This window comes from Canis aureus, chromosome 30 (assembly GCF_053574225.1).
Source record: "Canis aureus isolate CA01 chromosome 30, VMU_Caureus_v.1.0, whole genome shotgun sequence".
In the NCBI taxonomy this organism is placed as follows: domain Eukaryota; kingdom Metazoa; phylum Chordata; class Mammalia; order Carnivora; family Canidae; genus Canis; species Canis aureus.
Genome location: NC_135640.1, coordinates 16,590,787 through 16,607,527, shown reverse-complemented (window position 1 = coordinate 16,607,527; position 16,741 = coordinate 16,590,787). Strand labels below are relative to the sequence as shown.

Below are 16,741 nucleotides of genomic sequence, written 5' to 3'. Positions count from 1 at the left end.
ACTTGGCTTAAGTGATAAATTTAAGTGATTGTATATGTATTTCTTATGCTGCAAGTTTCTTTCAGTATCAAAGTTCTGTGTTCAGAAAGAAACTAAGAATGTATATAGATATCCACTTATTTAGCCAAAATTCAATTGCCTCAGACATATTTGTGGCAACAGAATAAAACTAATCCTCATCTTTATGATGCAATAATTACAACATAGTGGTAGAAGATAGGTATTAAACAAGTATTTAAAAAGCAAGGAGAAGTAAGCAAGCAAAAAACAAAAACAAAAACATAACACAGAAGGAGAGAAAACCCAAGACAGTTGTGCTCTCCTGAGTGCTTTGCTAGCGAATAAAGCCATTGGGAAAGGTTTATGGGAAAGGAGGTGACATTTAGGCCAAGTCGGGGAAAGAGACAAAGGAGCTAGTCAGAGGAAGAGCCTTCTAGGAACAGGGAATCTCACATACAGTGGCTAGAGGGCTAGAAAAAAATTGTCCATTGTGGCACTGAAGGAAGTCTTTGTAGCTTAAATGGTGCTGTCTAGTTTAGTAGCTATGAGCCACACAAGCTTTCTCTGAATTGAAATGGGCTCTAACTGTGAAATATACCCTAATTTAGAAAACTTGGTGTGATGGAAAGAATGTAAAATATCTTAAGAACTTTATATTGAGATCACAATATTTTGGATATATTGGGTTAAATAAAATATATTCAAATTAGTTTTACTTTTTTTTAACTTTTTAAAAATATGGCTACTAGAAAATTTTAAATTACATTTTCGGTTCTCATTGTATTTCTGTTGGGCAGCAGCTTAGTAGAGTATAATGAGTAAGGGACTAAATGACTTGAGATAAAATTGGTTAGATTCACTGGAGCCAGATTATACAGGGCCTTGTGGACCACAGAGGAATTAAGACTTTATTCGAAGTGAAATAGGAAACCATTATGGTTTTTAGCCAAGGGGATTTACCTTTCACAAAGATCATTGGCTACAATGTGGAGAATGTATTGGAGGGGGGCCAATTAGGAAGCTAGTACAGTAGTACACATACACACACAGCTAAACTAGTTATCACAACAGCTGTCAGATAATGTTATGTAAAAAAAAGTCTTGTAATCATTAAGGAGTTTCTCAGTCTTACTGATGGAATTTCTTAAGGTATGGATGTAGGCACTGGTTTAGTTTTACATGTATAAGAATTTTCTTTCCTCCATGTTCATGAAATATTAAAATTCTTATAAAATTAAATCTCTATCAGCTTTCCAGAGCACTGTAATTCATGGAAAATAGTAATACCTCAAATCATGTAATCATGTATGACTTTAAACATTTTTAAGAGTTTTGACAAACCTAAAACATTTCTTAATACTTTGGGGTTCAAGTAATTACTTGATGATTTGATGGAAGCTGTTGACATCATGGGTCCTGCAGGTCTGTACAGCTACCTTTCTGGGAACCTTGGTTCTTAAATTTAAGAAGCTTCATCATACTGTACAGCCTTAATCCTCCCAACTATTCTCTTGGTAGAGCTTATTCTCCTTCTCTTGTGCATGAAGAAACTTGAGATTTAGCGTAATTAAGTAGGCTGCCAAGGTTATTAGGATAGTAAGTGACAAACTGGGCAAAACTCAGATCATTCAGATACGTGTTGTGATTTCCTCTTATCTGAGTGTTCCTTTTATGCAGTATACTTGTGCATTTGTGTACATGAATGTGAGTTACATTTGTCATTTGTTTTATTTGGCTTGAAAGCTGTATTTGTAGTACCACTATTTAATTTATATAACATTGGAATGATTCATAACTTTAGCTTTTTACTGTCATGCTATTCTGTGGTGGTACAGGTTTTGGATTGTTTTCCATAGTACTGAGAAAATGTAAGCCATGTCAACATAGTTTTGGTGGTTTTTTTTAAATTGTTTTTTTTGTTTGTTTTTTTATTTTGCTTTAGAGGGAAAAATACAGCTTACTATAGAATCTGCTTCCACTTATGTGTACTTAGAGGATACCAGCCACAATACTATGTACTTTGCATGTTTTATGTCATTAAATCCTTTTTACAGCCTTCTTAGATAGGTCACATTATTCCCAGGATCTCAGAAAAGTTAATATCTGAGTTAAAATTCAAAGTCCAAATTCTTAGCTTCGATATATTATCGATTTTTTTAGGTATACTGAACCAATTAACTTCCCAATATCCCTGCTATGGAACATTGACACTGTCAATAGTATTTTTCACTGTAAAAAGAAAGGTCATTTAAACATTAAGTTTTTAAAAATCACATTTCTTAACCGGATTAAAGCTGATCCAGTGTTATCACTGACAAGCTGATACTTTTCAGTAAACTAATGGTTTTATTTCCTTTAATTAAATGAAAATAAGGGGGGGGGGCGGAATCAGGTAACACTTAAGTTCTCCTTGTATAGCATAAAAAATTAGCAGTTTGCTTTTAATGGGGGGCCTTATAAACAATAGGGTAGTGGAATCAATAGTCCCAATACTATGACTAAGCAATGTGCTGTAACTTAATGTACCACGTCACAGTAAAATACCTATTATATGGTTCAACTTTAGATTTCAGATTCTGTTAGATATTCTATTAGTTAGCTACTGATATTATATAAAAGGGTGTTGAAAATACTTGAGTATCCAAAACATTTGCAATATAGCACTTCTACTTTAGTTTCCATTATACTATTTGATTTTGGAAAGGATAGCTTTTGCCTAATTGATATAAAATTATATTAAAACAATCAGTAAATTATCAGTAGTATCTTCCAGAGAAATAAGTAGCACAAAGAAGAAAATTAACATTTCCTAAGGACTTGCTGTGTTGTATGTTATATATATGTTATTCAGTCTACACAACTGTCCCTTTAGGTAAGCTGGTATCGTACATATTAAACTGAAGCTTGGACAGATTTATCTGGAGTTGCAGAGCTAGTGGATGAGCCCCAGTACTACTGTTTGTGAAGCTCACAGTATGTTTTATAAATGAAAGCTGGGAGGAATTTTTTATTATACAAATTGTTTGAAGGTGTAAAAGAAGCTCTTTCTGAAGTGAACTATGGAAAATCTGACTCTTAGGCTTTCTTCATTTTAAATTATTGACATTAAATCTGGTAGGATTGGAGTGGTGTCTAACCCTATGAGTAGCCACTACAGTAAAATAGTTTCTGGAGTCTAGCCTCTCGGTCCTGACTTTTTGTTGTTACTGGTCTCCATTTTCGTTGGTTACTTCCAACCCTCTTTTGTCCCCTGGCCCATCGCAGATCACACAAAGGTATAAATAATTAACAACGCAAAATACAGAAGTTATCTTCTACAATTGTAGAAGTGTTCTTCCTGTTGACAATCTTTTTTAATAACTAAAAACCAAATTTAAAGGTTTTAAGGAGGTTGAATCATTTTTAAGCCTTTTTAGTCATAACTGTACTAAGATTTGACTAGTATCAACTATCTGATGACCATTTTTCTTGATTGTGTAGTTAAAAGTAGAAATTCCGGGCCATTTGTTTTGTCCCAGTATTCAGGTTTTAATGTATAATTTTGTTCTTTCATTTTGCCAGTTATACACAACTCCATGGAGCCCTTTTTATTCTGAACATGTGTTCCAACCAGTTTTACTTCATAATGTTTATGCCATTGAGTAATATATTTAGAACAAAAATATTAAATGTGGGGACTTTTTTCAGTACCCTATATATGTTTTTACTATATTGAAGGAGTCTCCCCACTTTGTGTCACTCTTTTAGAGAGTATTCCTGTAGTGAACATACAGGAACACACCTTTTGAGAGGGTGACAGGACACGGTACTCAGCAGGTCAACCATGGCAACTATTTTATAGCAAACCCATGTTTGCAGTTAGACTTTTTTTTTTTTTTTTTTGAAAACACTAAGTCTTTTCTTCTAAAACTTTGAATGGTATTCTTTTATGTAAATGAATACAGAATCTTATCAGCCATTTCTGTGAGTATATCATAAACCACTATACTCCCTGAAGCTGAATTAGTAAGACATTCAGGATAGGGGAGAAAACACTTGTCCGAGAAACTGGGGCAGGTAGGGGAGAGGAGGAAAAATTCTTAAAGGAAAAGAATCCTGGATGAGGTTCCTTACCATCTCAGATATAAACAGACAATATTTAGAGTTTCTTGCACTTTAATTCTGGGAATATTTTTGGCGAATCTTTGCACATGCCTGGACTCTAGAGTATGTTGTGGGGAAAGTAAAAGGAGCAGTGGGTAGCATGTTTCCTCTGATTATGGTATGCATAGAAGAGTATATTAATTTTGCATTCTAGTCACTTTTTGAAAATGTGGTATCATTTATGCAGGTATTTTTATTTCCTTTTGATAGCCATGATAATTATCTCTAAAGCACAACTGCAAAAAAATTGGAGTGACACTTATAAAAAGTCTCTCTTTTGTGAGTAAGGAGGAAGATGAAAGAAGGCATTTTATTCCATTTAGAGTGGAAATACATACTTACTCCCTGAAAGGAGCATCAGTTCTAAGAGATGGAGAAGAGAAAGAAAGGCAGAATGATTAGTCTTAGCTGTACTAAGAACATTCTCAAGGAGGACTTTAAAATAGGAAGCTAAAATAACTAGAGCCTGGGGAGATGCGATAGAATCTTAAAGAGGATCTTGTTGAGCCTTCTGCTTTTAAATGAGTAAAGTGAGGCACAAAGAGATAATAACACAAGGTCACTTTTTCTTTTTCCTTCAGTATCTCTTGTAGTCCCAGAGTTCCAGGAATTGGTCCAGATGGCCAAATTCATTGTCTTCCTCTTTTGATCCTGCCCTGGTCCTATTAATAGGAAGAAGCATTTACATGATGTGCAGGAAGGAATTTAGTCAGAAGTATTTGGAGAACTGTCACAGTAGAACCTTCTGCCTCTTGTCTTATTTATCCTACCATGGAATAACTGTTATTTCTGACTCCATCTTTGGGCAGTTATTATCAAAACATTTTGCCCAAGGCTATAATCTCGGATCTGGAACCACCAAAGTTTATTAGAAGTGGAGACAGGTGGAAATACAATAGTTGACAGCAGGAAATGAAACAAGAGAAGCATCTGGAGCTCTTAGGTACATCCTGGACTTGCTTGACCCCGGGTCACCCTGCTTCCCACCCAACTTCACTAATGAAGTTTGACTGCAGACACGATACCTGTATGATGCTGCTCACCATTAGATGCCATACCCATTTCCTATTAGAAATAGGGGTATATTTTTCTAGAAATGGTAGAGGTTAGCTGAATCCAGATCCCCTTATCTAATATTTTGCTATCTAGCCCTCTGAGTAAGAACCATCTGGTCTTTATTTGCTTGTGAATTTCACCATAACCCATCTACCCACCCTTAGTGCTTGGTTCTACTTTAGGAATTCGTTTTCCACATCCACTCACACATATAGCTTGAATATAAGTGTCTCCCTTAAGATTTTATCACTTCTTGTCTGATTCCTACTGTAGTTCCCTGGCATGGACCCTTACCCTTCAAATTAAGAGAAAATACCCAGATTGTATACTGACTGGGTAAAGACATTCCCTCTAAGCTTGCCTTATTTTTCAAACATTCATTCTCAAGACCTTAAACCTTGTTTAAGGCTCATCATCTAGGGCTTGGTCAACCATAGTCTGAGCCACAATTCGGTATTCCTGCCTGCATTAGTAACTATTAATAACCCATCCTGTTCCCACTCCTGTATACCATTGCCAGCATAGAGAATGGGACTTTTCCATCAATACCAGGAACCTCTGTACTTCTGAGTATCAGCAGCACTGATGAGTAAAACACGTAGAATAATTTAAGGCTTGAGAATTAATAGGTAGAAAAAAGAAGAGCGAGGTGGAAAGAGGTGGAGGACACAAGAAGGAAGAAACGAGAGAAAAAAATAACAGGCTTAAGCAACTCTTGACTATTGCCTTAGGCTAGCAGTGCTAATATCCTGATTTGAACCCACTGGATAGATATGAATCTGACTCTGAGGTCTTAGGAACTGCTCTTGAGTTTAGTAGTCCAGATTTGTTGTCATCCTAACAAAATTACAAAATAGAACTCAGGAACATGGACAGGGAAATAGGCTACCTGTGCTCTTTCATGGTTCCCTTTTTTCCTGATTGAGAGAAAGATCAATATTCTGTCTTACTTTTCATGTAAAAAGAACAGTGAGTCCTTATTTCTTTTCTAGTGGCCATTTTTTAAATGAATTGCTCTCATTCTGAATATGAGAAGTCATTCTTAATGTCAGGCAGTTTCAGTCCCCTTTGCCCACACATGTGCATGCATACCCACAGCATATATAAGTTCATGTAGATTCAATAACCTCAGAGTCAGTTAAACTGTTTGGCTAATATGAAAATAAAGATTTATCTACTTTCAAATTTAATAGAGGGAAAATGATAAAACAAATTAAACTGTAAAGTTCTTCAACATCAGTAAGTTTCACACAGCTGCAGGATAAGTTGACGAAAGGACATGTTCAGCCAGATGGCCTGTGCTGGCCTCCTTCCCATTCCTGCAAAAGATATGTTATTCACTCCCAGGGTAGCTCAGGGAAAGAGCTGATTATGGAATTAAAACAACCAATGTCCAATTAACCCCTGTTTTGGTCAATGTTTCCTACACAGTTTGGATAATTGGCATACTTTAGTTCCGTCAAGGGAGGCAGCTGGTTTATTGGTTAGTTCAAGCTCCTGGGAATAAGAAATTTGAAATTCTGTTATCAGCTCTGCCCCTACAAACTCTAAGTATGACCTTGGACAACTTATTTACCTCTTCGTGTCATTAGATTTCCCCATTTGAAAACCGGAGGTACTTGTTGCTTTTAGACCATGTATGAGGTGGAGACACTGTAGGAAAAGTAAGGGAGAGTGTTGATATTTGCAGAAGCCTTTAAGACTATCAATAAAAAAGGTACAGTTTGTCTTGTATAGTATTATTATAAGGATGCTGTGATTGCACAGGACAGAGGCTCACTCCACAAAGCTCATGTATGGTGGATTTTTTCGAGACATGAAGTAGGTTAGGAACTCAGTGATAAGAGTGCATTGTACCTCCTTGAAACTGGAAAACCATTCAGCCACTCCTGACTGTCTTTTCTTTCTTCCTTTTGCTTTCCTCATCTTTGCTTTTCTGTATATGCATACTTCATTCCTTTCTTTCAGCATACTGACTCCTCAGCATTGTCATCTGTGTGATGTAGCCTCATTAAGGCAACCTAAAATGAAGGTTTTTCCATTTCATTGAATTTCTGATCCCACAAGAAGAAATGTATTGATCCAGTTTAGTTAGGTTCCCAACATTCCCACATTTCCTTGTGGCTTAATGGACTGGGAACAGATTCTTTAAGAAAAAGGTCTAGGGAAGAAAGAAATAATAGGTATCCTTTGTACCTAAAATTACTCTGGTTTATGGAAACATGTCTTACAAAATATTACAAAATTAAAGAATTAATTAGCTAGGTTATTAAATTATTTTACAGATCAAAAGTTTTGGGGTTTTTTTGTTTTGTTTTTTAGTTTTCCAGGATATACAGGGATTATGTTAAAGCATTCAACAGATCATTTTGAGTGGCTCTAATCTATCAGGCACAGGATTACAAAAGAAATTCAAATTCTCATGGAGCTTTATGTGTGGTGACTGGCAAATGAAGAGAAAAAAATATATTATTTTTTATTTATTTTAATTTTTTTGCAAAAGTCTGGTGCTATGGCCATGACTGATAGAATAGTTAACATTTATCAGGTGCTTAGAAGATAGCAGATGTTATATTAAGTGTTTTACGTACATATTTCATTTAAGACAACAGCTTTATGAACGTTGGGAACCCGACAGCAGCTTTATGAGGTAGGTAATATGATTCCTGTCTTCCAGCTAAAGAAACTGAGCCCCAGGAAGGATAGGTGATGACCAGAGTCACCTACTAATGAATTAAAGAGTCAGGAATCCACAGACTGTTCTCTGAACCACTGTGCTTTGTGGACTTTCTAATAAAAACAGGAGACTTAGGACAGTAGAGACTAGATTTTGGAGTAGAAAAAGTAACCCAAAGTTTTCAGAGTTCTATAACAAAGTATTTGCCTTACCAAATGTTTCCAAATTCACTTTTGCTGTACTCTGTGGCAGTTTTACGTACTAATAGAAAGGACTAGAACAGAAAACCCTACTTAGGTTTGGATGAGCTACTTAAAGGCCTGTTTAAGGCATCCCCCAGGAGCCTTTTATACATTGCTTTGGCCAGCCAGGAGTTTGTAAAGAATTGCATCTTTGGGGTGCCTGCATGGCTCAGTCAGTTAAGTGTCTGTTTAGAGCTTAGGTCATGATCCTGGAGGTCCTGGGATCGAGTCCCACATTGGGCTCCCTGCTCATCAGGGAGTGTGCTTCTCCCTCTCCCTCTGCCCCGCCCTACCACTCATGCTTTCTCTCTCACTCTGTCTCTCTCTTGCAAATAAATAAATAAAATCTTAAAAAAAAAGAAAAAGAATTGCATCTTTGTAGCAACCACCACAGACTAGAGCCCCAGAACATTTATCTTCTTTTGTTTGTCCTTTGTTAGACTCCTGTCAACAGTGGAATTTAACTATCTTATCTAGACCTTAACAAGGTGATAGATTTAGTCAGTGGAATATGGCAGCTCTTTTCTCATGTTTGAAGGATAATTCAAGGATTAGCCTTGTTGTCTGAGGCCTCTAAAAGACCAGCCATAAGACTAAGAGGAGACAGATTAAGGCCCAGTGCAGGGAAAGAATGTTTATACCATTGCACTTGTTCAAATGTGGAACAAGTTCCTAAATAATAGATAACCTAGACTGAGTGCCTGCATTGTGCCCGGGCACTGTGCTGAGCACTATATGGACATTGGCACATTTACCCCCTCACAGAGGCTCTGTGACATAGGTTTTTGCACATTTATAAATAAAACTTTGAAGAGTAGTTAACTTGCTCAAGATCAGTTTACCAACTAATTGGTAAGAACCATTTGGTAAGTGGAAGAGCTAGAAATTAAACCCAGAGCTGATTCCAAAAGATACCACCTTGGAAGACACAGTCCATGGTCACTAGAGGTTTTCAGAAAAAAACTAGACAACCAGAGTTAGCAAAGAGGTTATAAAGGAGTTTAAGCATTCTATGGAGTGATTGGTTAGGCAGGTCACCTTTCACTTCTCCCTTAACCTTTAAATTCTAATCCTGTTGTGTTTGTAGAATCAATTTGCAAGACATACTGTTAGGAAAACGATAGTTGGTGGTAGAGTTGTTATGGGAAAAACAGTTTATCTTTCTAAAAATTAGCTCCTCTACCAATTTTATACAAGTTCTATGAATTTCTTTTCCCAGTATTATGCAGACTATGGTGTTTGTCATTTTAGCTTTAAAAGGAAGCCATTAATCCAAGTGAGTAAAGTGCCAGGAAAAAAAAAATGTATTTATAGAATGAATGACAAGGAAATTTGATTAGAAAGTTGAGTATCTTTAAGACAAATAGTAAAAAGCTTTTGGGATACAATCAGATATGTTTTGTTTTTAATATATATTAAACAGTGGTTTATTGTACATTTTAGAAAATTTGGCTTTTCAAAAATCTTATCCATTCTGCATCAAACTGAGATACTTTTAGACCTACATGACTTCTTAGCCTCCTCACACCTGAGAAACATTTAGGTGTAATAGCATGCCACGAAGCAAAAAGAGACCTAAAGTTTACCCTTTCAGCATGGTTCAGAGGAGTGAATGTCCTGATTTTATATCACTACTAACAGCGCCGTGCAGATAGGGTGAAAAGTAGAAAAGACAGCAGTGACATGTTGACTCTTCTTGCATCAGTATTCAAGACCTGCTTGTATAATTGTTTTTATTGAATTGGTTTTTGGTTTTTCAGGTTTAAGTCTTCAAGAAATAATTTGATTACTTTTACATACTCTAATTGAATCACTTTGGTAGAATATTGTTTTTATTTAGCCAGATACAATAATGAAAGCTCACACATAAAGCTCTTCAGTTTCAAATGAAAAAGATTATCCTAAGAATAGCTTTGACCAATTAGATTTAATCTTTATCACATAATTTAAAGTGTTCAAGTTCTTTACTACCTGATGATTTTCTACTTCAGTGATTGATTTTTATAGTGGACATAGAGAAACAGTTTCTCAGTTGTGCTTGATATAAGGTTAATTCATAAAGCCTTTCTTTCCCCATGTTATCACAACTGTTTTTTTAGGATGAGTTTGATTCGTTCGGTTTTTGGAAATAAATCTTTCAATGTATTAACTTCATTTCTTAACACATCTCTATCATATGAAAATTTAACAGAGTAATACTTTAATGTTAACTAGGTTTTATTCAGTTTTCTAGAGAGTGTATAGTTTGAGAGGGGAAAAATGATTAAAAAAGAAAGCTTTATGATACCAGTATTCTGAAACATTTGCCCATTCTAGATATAGTCTGTTGGCATATTATAACTTGACTGGGGAGACACTAATTAAAGGAAATTCAATGACTATGATCGTTTTGTTTTGTTTTTTAAAGAAAAACATGTTGAAAATACAGATCTTATGAAAACTAAAATCTTCCAAAAATAGATATATATTTCTAAAATGTTTAAACATTGTATTTTTCTAACAGGTACTAGTCACACGGTCTTCCAAACATAGAACTTTCTGCATAGAATAAAATACTTTATTACTCTTTAATCTTGTGATTATATTCACAGTGGAGGGGGAAATGATATCTTGAACTCAAAACCAACCATTATAGATATCATTATCATATCATCTTAAATCTTAAAGTACCTTAGAATTATGACAGTCTACCCCTCATTTTACAGACTCAGGCTCTAGGAGGTTGACTTGTTGCATGTTCTACTGGGAATGTTCCCTCTGCCAGGGGCTGGGACATAGGGATGACAAAGATGTAATCCTTGCCTAAAAGTTGTTTACCTCTAGTTGAGGACCAGACATAAACCAAAATACAATTTTGTAAGGAGATGATTGAAAGATCTACTGAGTGCTGTGAAGTCCTAGAAATGAAAAACTATCCTCACCCTGTGGAGTTCAGGGAAAGCTGTCCAGGGAAGGGGGGTGGGGGTGGGTGGGTCCTCAGCTGAGGTTTACAGAATAAAAGAGATGTCTTATTCCTTTAGCCTGATTGTAGGCAAATGGGGCTTATTGTATTATTTAAAAATGCATTATATGATGCATTTTTATATCTGGTATATTTCATCAAATGATGATGATGTAGGGACTGTGTGGGTAAATGGGGGAAGGGAAGGGCACGGAGCAGAAGGTTCTTTGCTCCCACTGTTATGTCCTCTTCATGTGTAATGACAATTTAAATATAAAACAAATTATTCATTTTATATAAACACTACATTTGAAAGCACGATAAGGACAAAAACAATAAAGCAAAATATAAACAGGAAAAATTGATGTAAGGATTTCAGTCATTGATTGATGTTAGAGTTAAACTACTAAGCATAGAAGTAATCAAACTAGTGGACATGTATGTGCCTTTCCACATATCATCATTCTATCAAAAAATGATATACATGATAGATTGAGATTTTAAAGCTAGAGTATATAATTTTTTAATGTAAAAATGTCTCAATTTTATGAAGTAATGTTGATGGTAGATAGGAGTGGTTGTTTTTAAGGATCTTCAATGCTAAAGCAAAAGTTGTTCTGAAATGTTTTTGGTCCAGTGAGTATTTTTTTTAAGATTTTATTTATTTATTCATTCATTCGTTCATTCATTCATTCATGAGAGACACACACACAGAGAGGTAGAGGCATAGGCAGAGAGAGAAGCAGGCTCCATGCAGGGAGCCCGATGTGGGACCCAATCCCAGGACTCTAGGATCATACCCTGGGCTAAAGGGAGACGCTTAACTGCTGAGCCACCCAGGCGTCCCTGGTCCAGTAAGTAAAGTCAGAAAAGCTGTGACTTCTATTACTTACTGAGCCCTTCTCATTCCTTCTCCAGCTCTGAAGAGCCTCTTATAAAGTCTCTTCACTACCCTGTCCCCCAACTTGGTCCATATCGGTGTCTGAGTGTCAGGTGCCGAGGCAGGGGCCAGATGCAGCTGTCCCTGCTGCACAGACCCAACAGACCAGAGACCTGGGTAGCAGCAAAGCTGTGGTTCAGGTTGGCAGCTACTGCCTGGAGTCCCTGAGATTATTACTGCAAACATTTTCTTATGTGCACAGCCGTGCAAAAGGCAGGTCAGGGAAAAGTATGGGTGGCAATTTCTTCAATAAAAATGAAACCATTTAAATAAATAGCCTACTGATGGATGGTATGCCAGTAGCTTCATCTTCCCAATTGAAGAACACATTTTAATATTACCCTTTAATATTTAAAGACCAAAATTCTCCAGGTACATTGTACATACTCTTGTTTTTTGTTTATTAATCCCCTGGGGTGGGACCCTGTCAGGTTATTGATGTCTCCTCTTTACAGATATCGTCATTATGTCTGTCTGCCCAGGTGACATTTCTCTGCCTCGAGCTTACTAAAACCTTCAATCTGGAAAGCTTTGTATTCTGGGCCAATACAGGCAAGAAGGATACTGTGATGTTTACCATTTCAGGAAAATCGAGTCAGAGTTCCTGGATCACTCAGAACAAAGCAGCACTTTCACCCAGGCAGCGCGTAATGAAGAATGTTAGTTGATTGAATGATTAACTGATTAATTGATAAATGATTCCTCTAAATAGACTTTAATAGTATGTAAGGAACTCTATTTGTTTTAAAAGAAAATAAATGTTGATGGATTTCTGTGATCAAATTTTTATATACAAATTAGTATCCATTACTAGTAATTTTACAATACCTAGTCTTTTTCTGCCTGGTAAAGGAAGTTCCATTTTTTTGTGGTATTTAATTTGATACATATTTTTTTTTTCTTTTTGGAGAAACCCCAGTGTTTCTAGTATAGTACAATTCTGGTATTTTTATTTAAACCTATTTAATTACCAAAAATAATTTTGCAAAATGAAAATTTGATCATTGAGCACATTTACATGTGCATATATCCTAATTTGCGAATTATATAAAGCTATAGTAGGTGATACTTGATTTAACAAGGAAAGCTATAATATATTGTAATTTACCCCAACAGCATTATGTATCCTTAAAAATGGTAATTTTTTAAATCAGAACACTTTTAGTAAGAACATTCATCCCATAACTTTTGGTTCATAAATGTAATTTAAGATCAATTCAATATCTTGTTTGAACAGCTAAAACAAAAGGCATGGTTTTGTTAGATAATTGCACTGTTCAATAATATATTCCATTAAGAATCACTTTTATTGCTGTTGTCAGTAACAAAACTTTCTTCTTATAATTTGGAAGTTATCATGGAAGAGTGGATACATTCTAAAATTTTCCTGGTTGAACCAATTTCTAGCAGTTAAATCTGTATATTTGGGAAGAAGTGTCCCAAGATATCAAGGAATATACAGTTAATTTCCACTTCAGCTGATACAGAGGTATGGGGGAGCATAGAATGATTCAGGGACCTGCAATTTAAATTAATTTCAGGTTGTCATGGCAAAGATCAGTAATAGCAAAAAATTAACATGCAAGCATACACATACATATACACACATAAAAACTTGTAATTCTGAAATACACATACACAAGTTTCTCACATTCTGTGATCAATGCAACATTTTTAGAAGAATATGCTTCATAACAAAAAGTGCATGAAGATCTTATCTTCAAAGATGGGGAACATTTTTAAAACAGAGTGTACCCTGTGAGTAAATGCAGAGTATCTGGTAAGTGTACTAAAAACCCCAGGAGCTTTGATCAAATGCCAGCTGTTACATCAGTTCTGTTGGTAATCTTTCTTACTGATCTGTGACCTTGACCTTGTGCTTGTATCTGTATGTCAAATCTATTTTAGGGATGGGGAGACCATAGTTGAGTTTAATAGGATTTATGCTCCAATCTCAAAGGATGCCCTGTTGTGTACACACACACACACACACACACACACACACACACACACTGTAAACAATCCCAGGAGAAGAAAGCACCATTTTCCATTATACTTTATATCTTTTTTTTTTTTAATTTTTATTTATTTATGATAGTCACATACAGAGAGAGAGAGAGAGAGAGGCAGAGACACAGGCAGAGGGAGAAGCAGGCTCCATGCACCGGGAGCCCGACGTGGGACTCGATCCCGGGTCTCCAGGATCGCGCCCTGGGCCAAAGGCAGGCGCCAAACCGCTGCGCCACCCAGGGATCCCCTATACTTTATATCTTGATAGAGATTGGAAAATATTCTGCTTTTGAAAACCGATAGAAAGCACCAAGTACTTCAAAGAGTTATTGAAAAGGGTTAAGAGAACCTGTACCTTCTGTTTATTTTATATTTAAACCCTTTTTCCCACACATATGTGCTACCAAAAAATTTATTTAATGAGTGTTTTGTGTTTCTTCAGAGAAACTGTTGTTTCTTCAAGAACAGTAGGAGGCAGTGAACAGACATTAATATTAATATTAAATAAACATCATATATATTCTTTATCATATAATGATTCTCTTCTAGATTTTTAAAAGTTGTAGTTAGAATTCATTTTAGCTAACAGTTTTCTGTCTTTTCAAGATAATGCACCACAGCATCCAGGAAAGCATTACATTTTTGGAATAGAAATTATTTGGCAATTAAGCACTTTCTCTAGTTTTTTCTTTCTTTCTTTTTTTCTTTCTTTTTTCTTTCTCCAATTTTTTCATCTTATTTCTATTTAAAATTATTTTTTTTAATAAACTGTAGAGGCAAAGTAAAATGGAGAATGGATTTCATTGAATCTGATTCACATAAGCCTTCTGAGCATACATAAGCCTTCAGAACAAAGAAGCTGTTCCTTATTTTGCTATATCAAGTATAGGGAATATTTGTTTCTGTTGTCAGGACAAATAATTGTCCTCTTTCTCATATGCATTTCTCTATGTTATCAAGGATCCTAAATCTTTACTATTGCATTTTATTTAGTATGTAGTTATTGTGAGATAAGCAAAAGCTCTAGTTTGAATATAAACTCGTATTTAACTTTTAGGTAAACATTTATTTGAAATTCTGTGATACCCTATCCCCTTAAAGAAAGCAGTGAAGAGGGAGGGATCCCTGGGTGGCGCAGCAGTTTGGCGCCTGCTTTTGGCCCAGGGCGCGATCCTGGAGTCCCGGGATCGAGTCCCACATCAGGCTCCCGGTGCATGGAGCCTGCTTCTCCCTCTGTGTCTCTGCCTCTCTCTCTCTCTCTCTCTCTCTCTCTCCCTCCGTGTGTGTGTGACTATCATAAATAAATGAAAAGAAAAGAAAAGAAAAGAAAAGAAAGCAGTGAAGATAAATAATCTGGGGAGATTGGATGGGTAGGGCATATGGCTGTTTCAAAATCATTTCCTTCCCTCAGACTTCTCTAGAAAGACTACAACACATATTGATCAGGACACAACTTTCTGATAGCATTGTCATCTTTCTGATTAAAATGCTTGCCATTAAAATAAATAAATAAATAAATAAATAAATAAATAAATAAATAAATAAAATGCTTGTCATTTTTATCAACTACAATTTGATAAATTACTTGGAATCATAGCATTTTAGAATCAAAGCATTTTAGAGTTGAAGAGGTCCTCAGATACATATGTCCTTCTATTGAACATTTGAGTCAGTCAAGCACTAGTGTGTCCTAGTGACTCTCTCTTAATAGGGAATGTGAGTGACACTCTTTTACTCCTATGGAAGCAGCTGACAGCAAGTTAAAGCTGATGGACCTGGAAGTTAGGAGCAAATTTGGCCTTGGGCAAAAATATGTAAGTCCCTCAAGTGGCAATGGAGGGCAATCTGGGCAGCTGTTTTACTCACTACAGTGTCAGTGGCTTCTCTTACCAGTCTTTGAAGACTATTTTCATCTAAAATGAAAACCCCTGGGAGAGGGCAAATAGCTCTTTTGTTCCAATTTAATGTTGAGGCCCTCAACTATTTGAGCAAAATGTTTTTAGATAAATTTATTTTCTTGGCACCTGTCAAATTGTACAATCACACATCCATCTTTTGATAGAGATAATACTACAAAGAAAGTGACTGTCTTGAAATTCAAATTATATCAAAGGACATCAATGAGTATTTATTCCTTTTTTAAAATAAATTAGAAATATGTTCCAATAAATGAAATTTCAGGCTTCCTCTTTTACCATGCCCTCGTTATTCCCTGCTTGAAATGGCAGCAATTGCATGTTCCTTCTATTTTTTCCTTAATTTTTTTTCAAAAACTTTTGTTTTTCCCATTTCTGTCACTGATTTATTACGCTTCTATTATGTCGTGGTGGTCTGTTAGATTTTATTTTAATAAAGCCACATCCATTTATAGATAAGACCATTTTAAAGTGGAATAAAACAGTAGTTGCAATAATTAAGAGAATAACAATTGATACTTACAGTTTTTCAGACAAAATAACTCAGTTTTTCAAAAGTTTACAAATACTTAGGATTCTTTTGTTTTTCCAGTTTGAGGAACAATTGACATACATCACTACAGGTTGATGGTGTACAGCATAGTGGCTTGACAAAACATATATTGCGAAATGATTACCACAATAGATTTAGCTAACTTCCATCTTCTCATATAAATGCAATTTTTTAAAAAGAAGAAAAAAAATTATTCAATTATTCTCATGATAAAAACTCTTAGGATTTACTCTCTTAACGACTTTCCTATGTATCACACAGCA

General features: G+C 35.6%; 1 protein-coding gene across 7 annotated transcripts in view; it reads left to right on the top strand.

Moving 5' to 3' along the window:
* Positions 1-16,741, top strand: part of NRIP1 (nuclear receptor interacting protein 1) — a 99,035-nt gene that overhangs the window by 65,575 nt on the left and 16,719 nt on the right. Inside the window, exon 4 of one of the 7 annotated variants that reach the window (XM_077878829.1) lies at positions 12,482-12,658. The exons of 5 other annotated variants lie outside the window; for them this stretch is intronic. The gene's annotated coding sequence lies outside the window, so the exon portion shown is untranslated. Of the gene's footprint in view, positions 1-12,454; positions 12,659-16,741 lie in introns of all 7 variants that reach the window. One more of the 7 variants, XM_077878830.1, reaches the window with a different exon arrangement.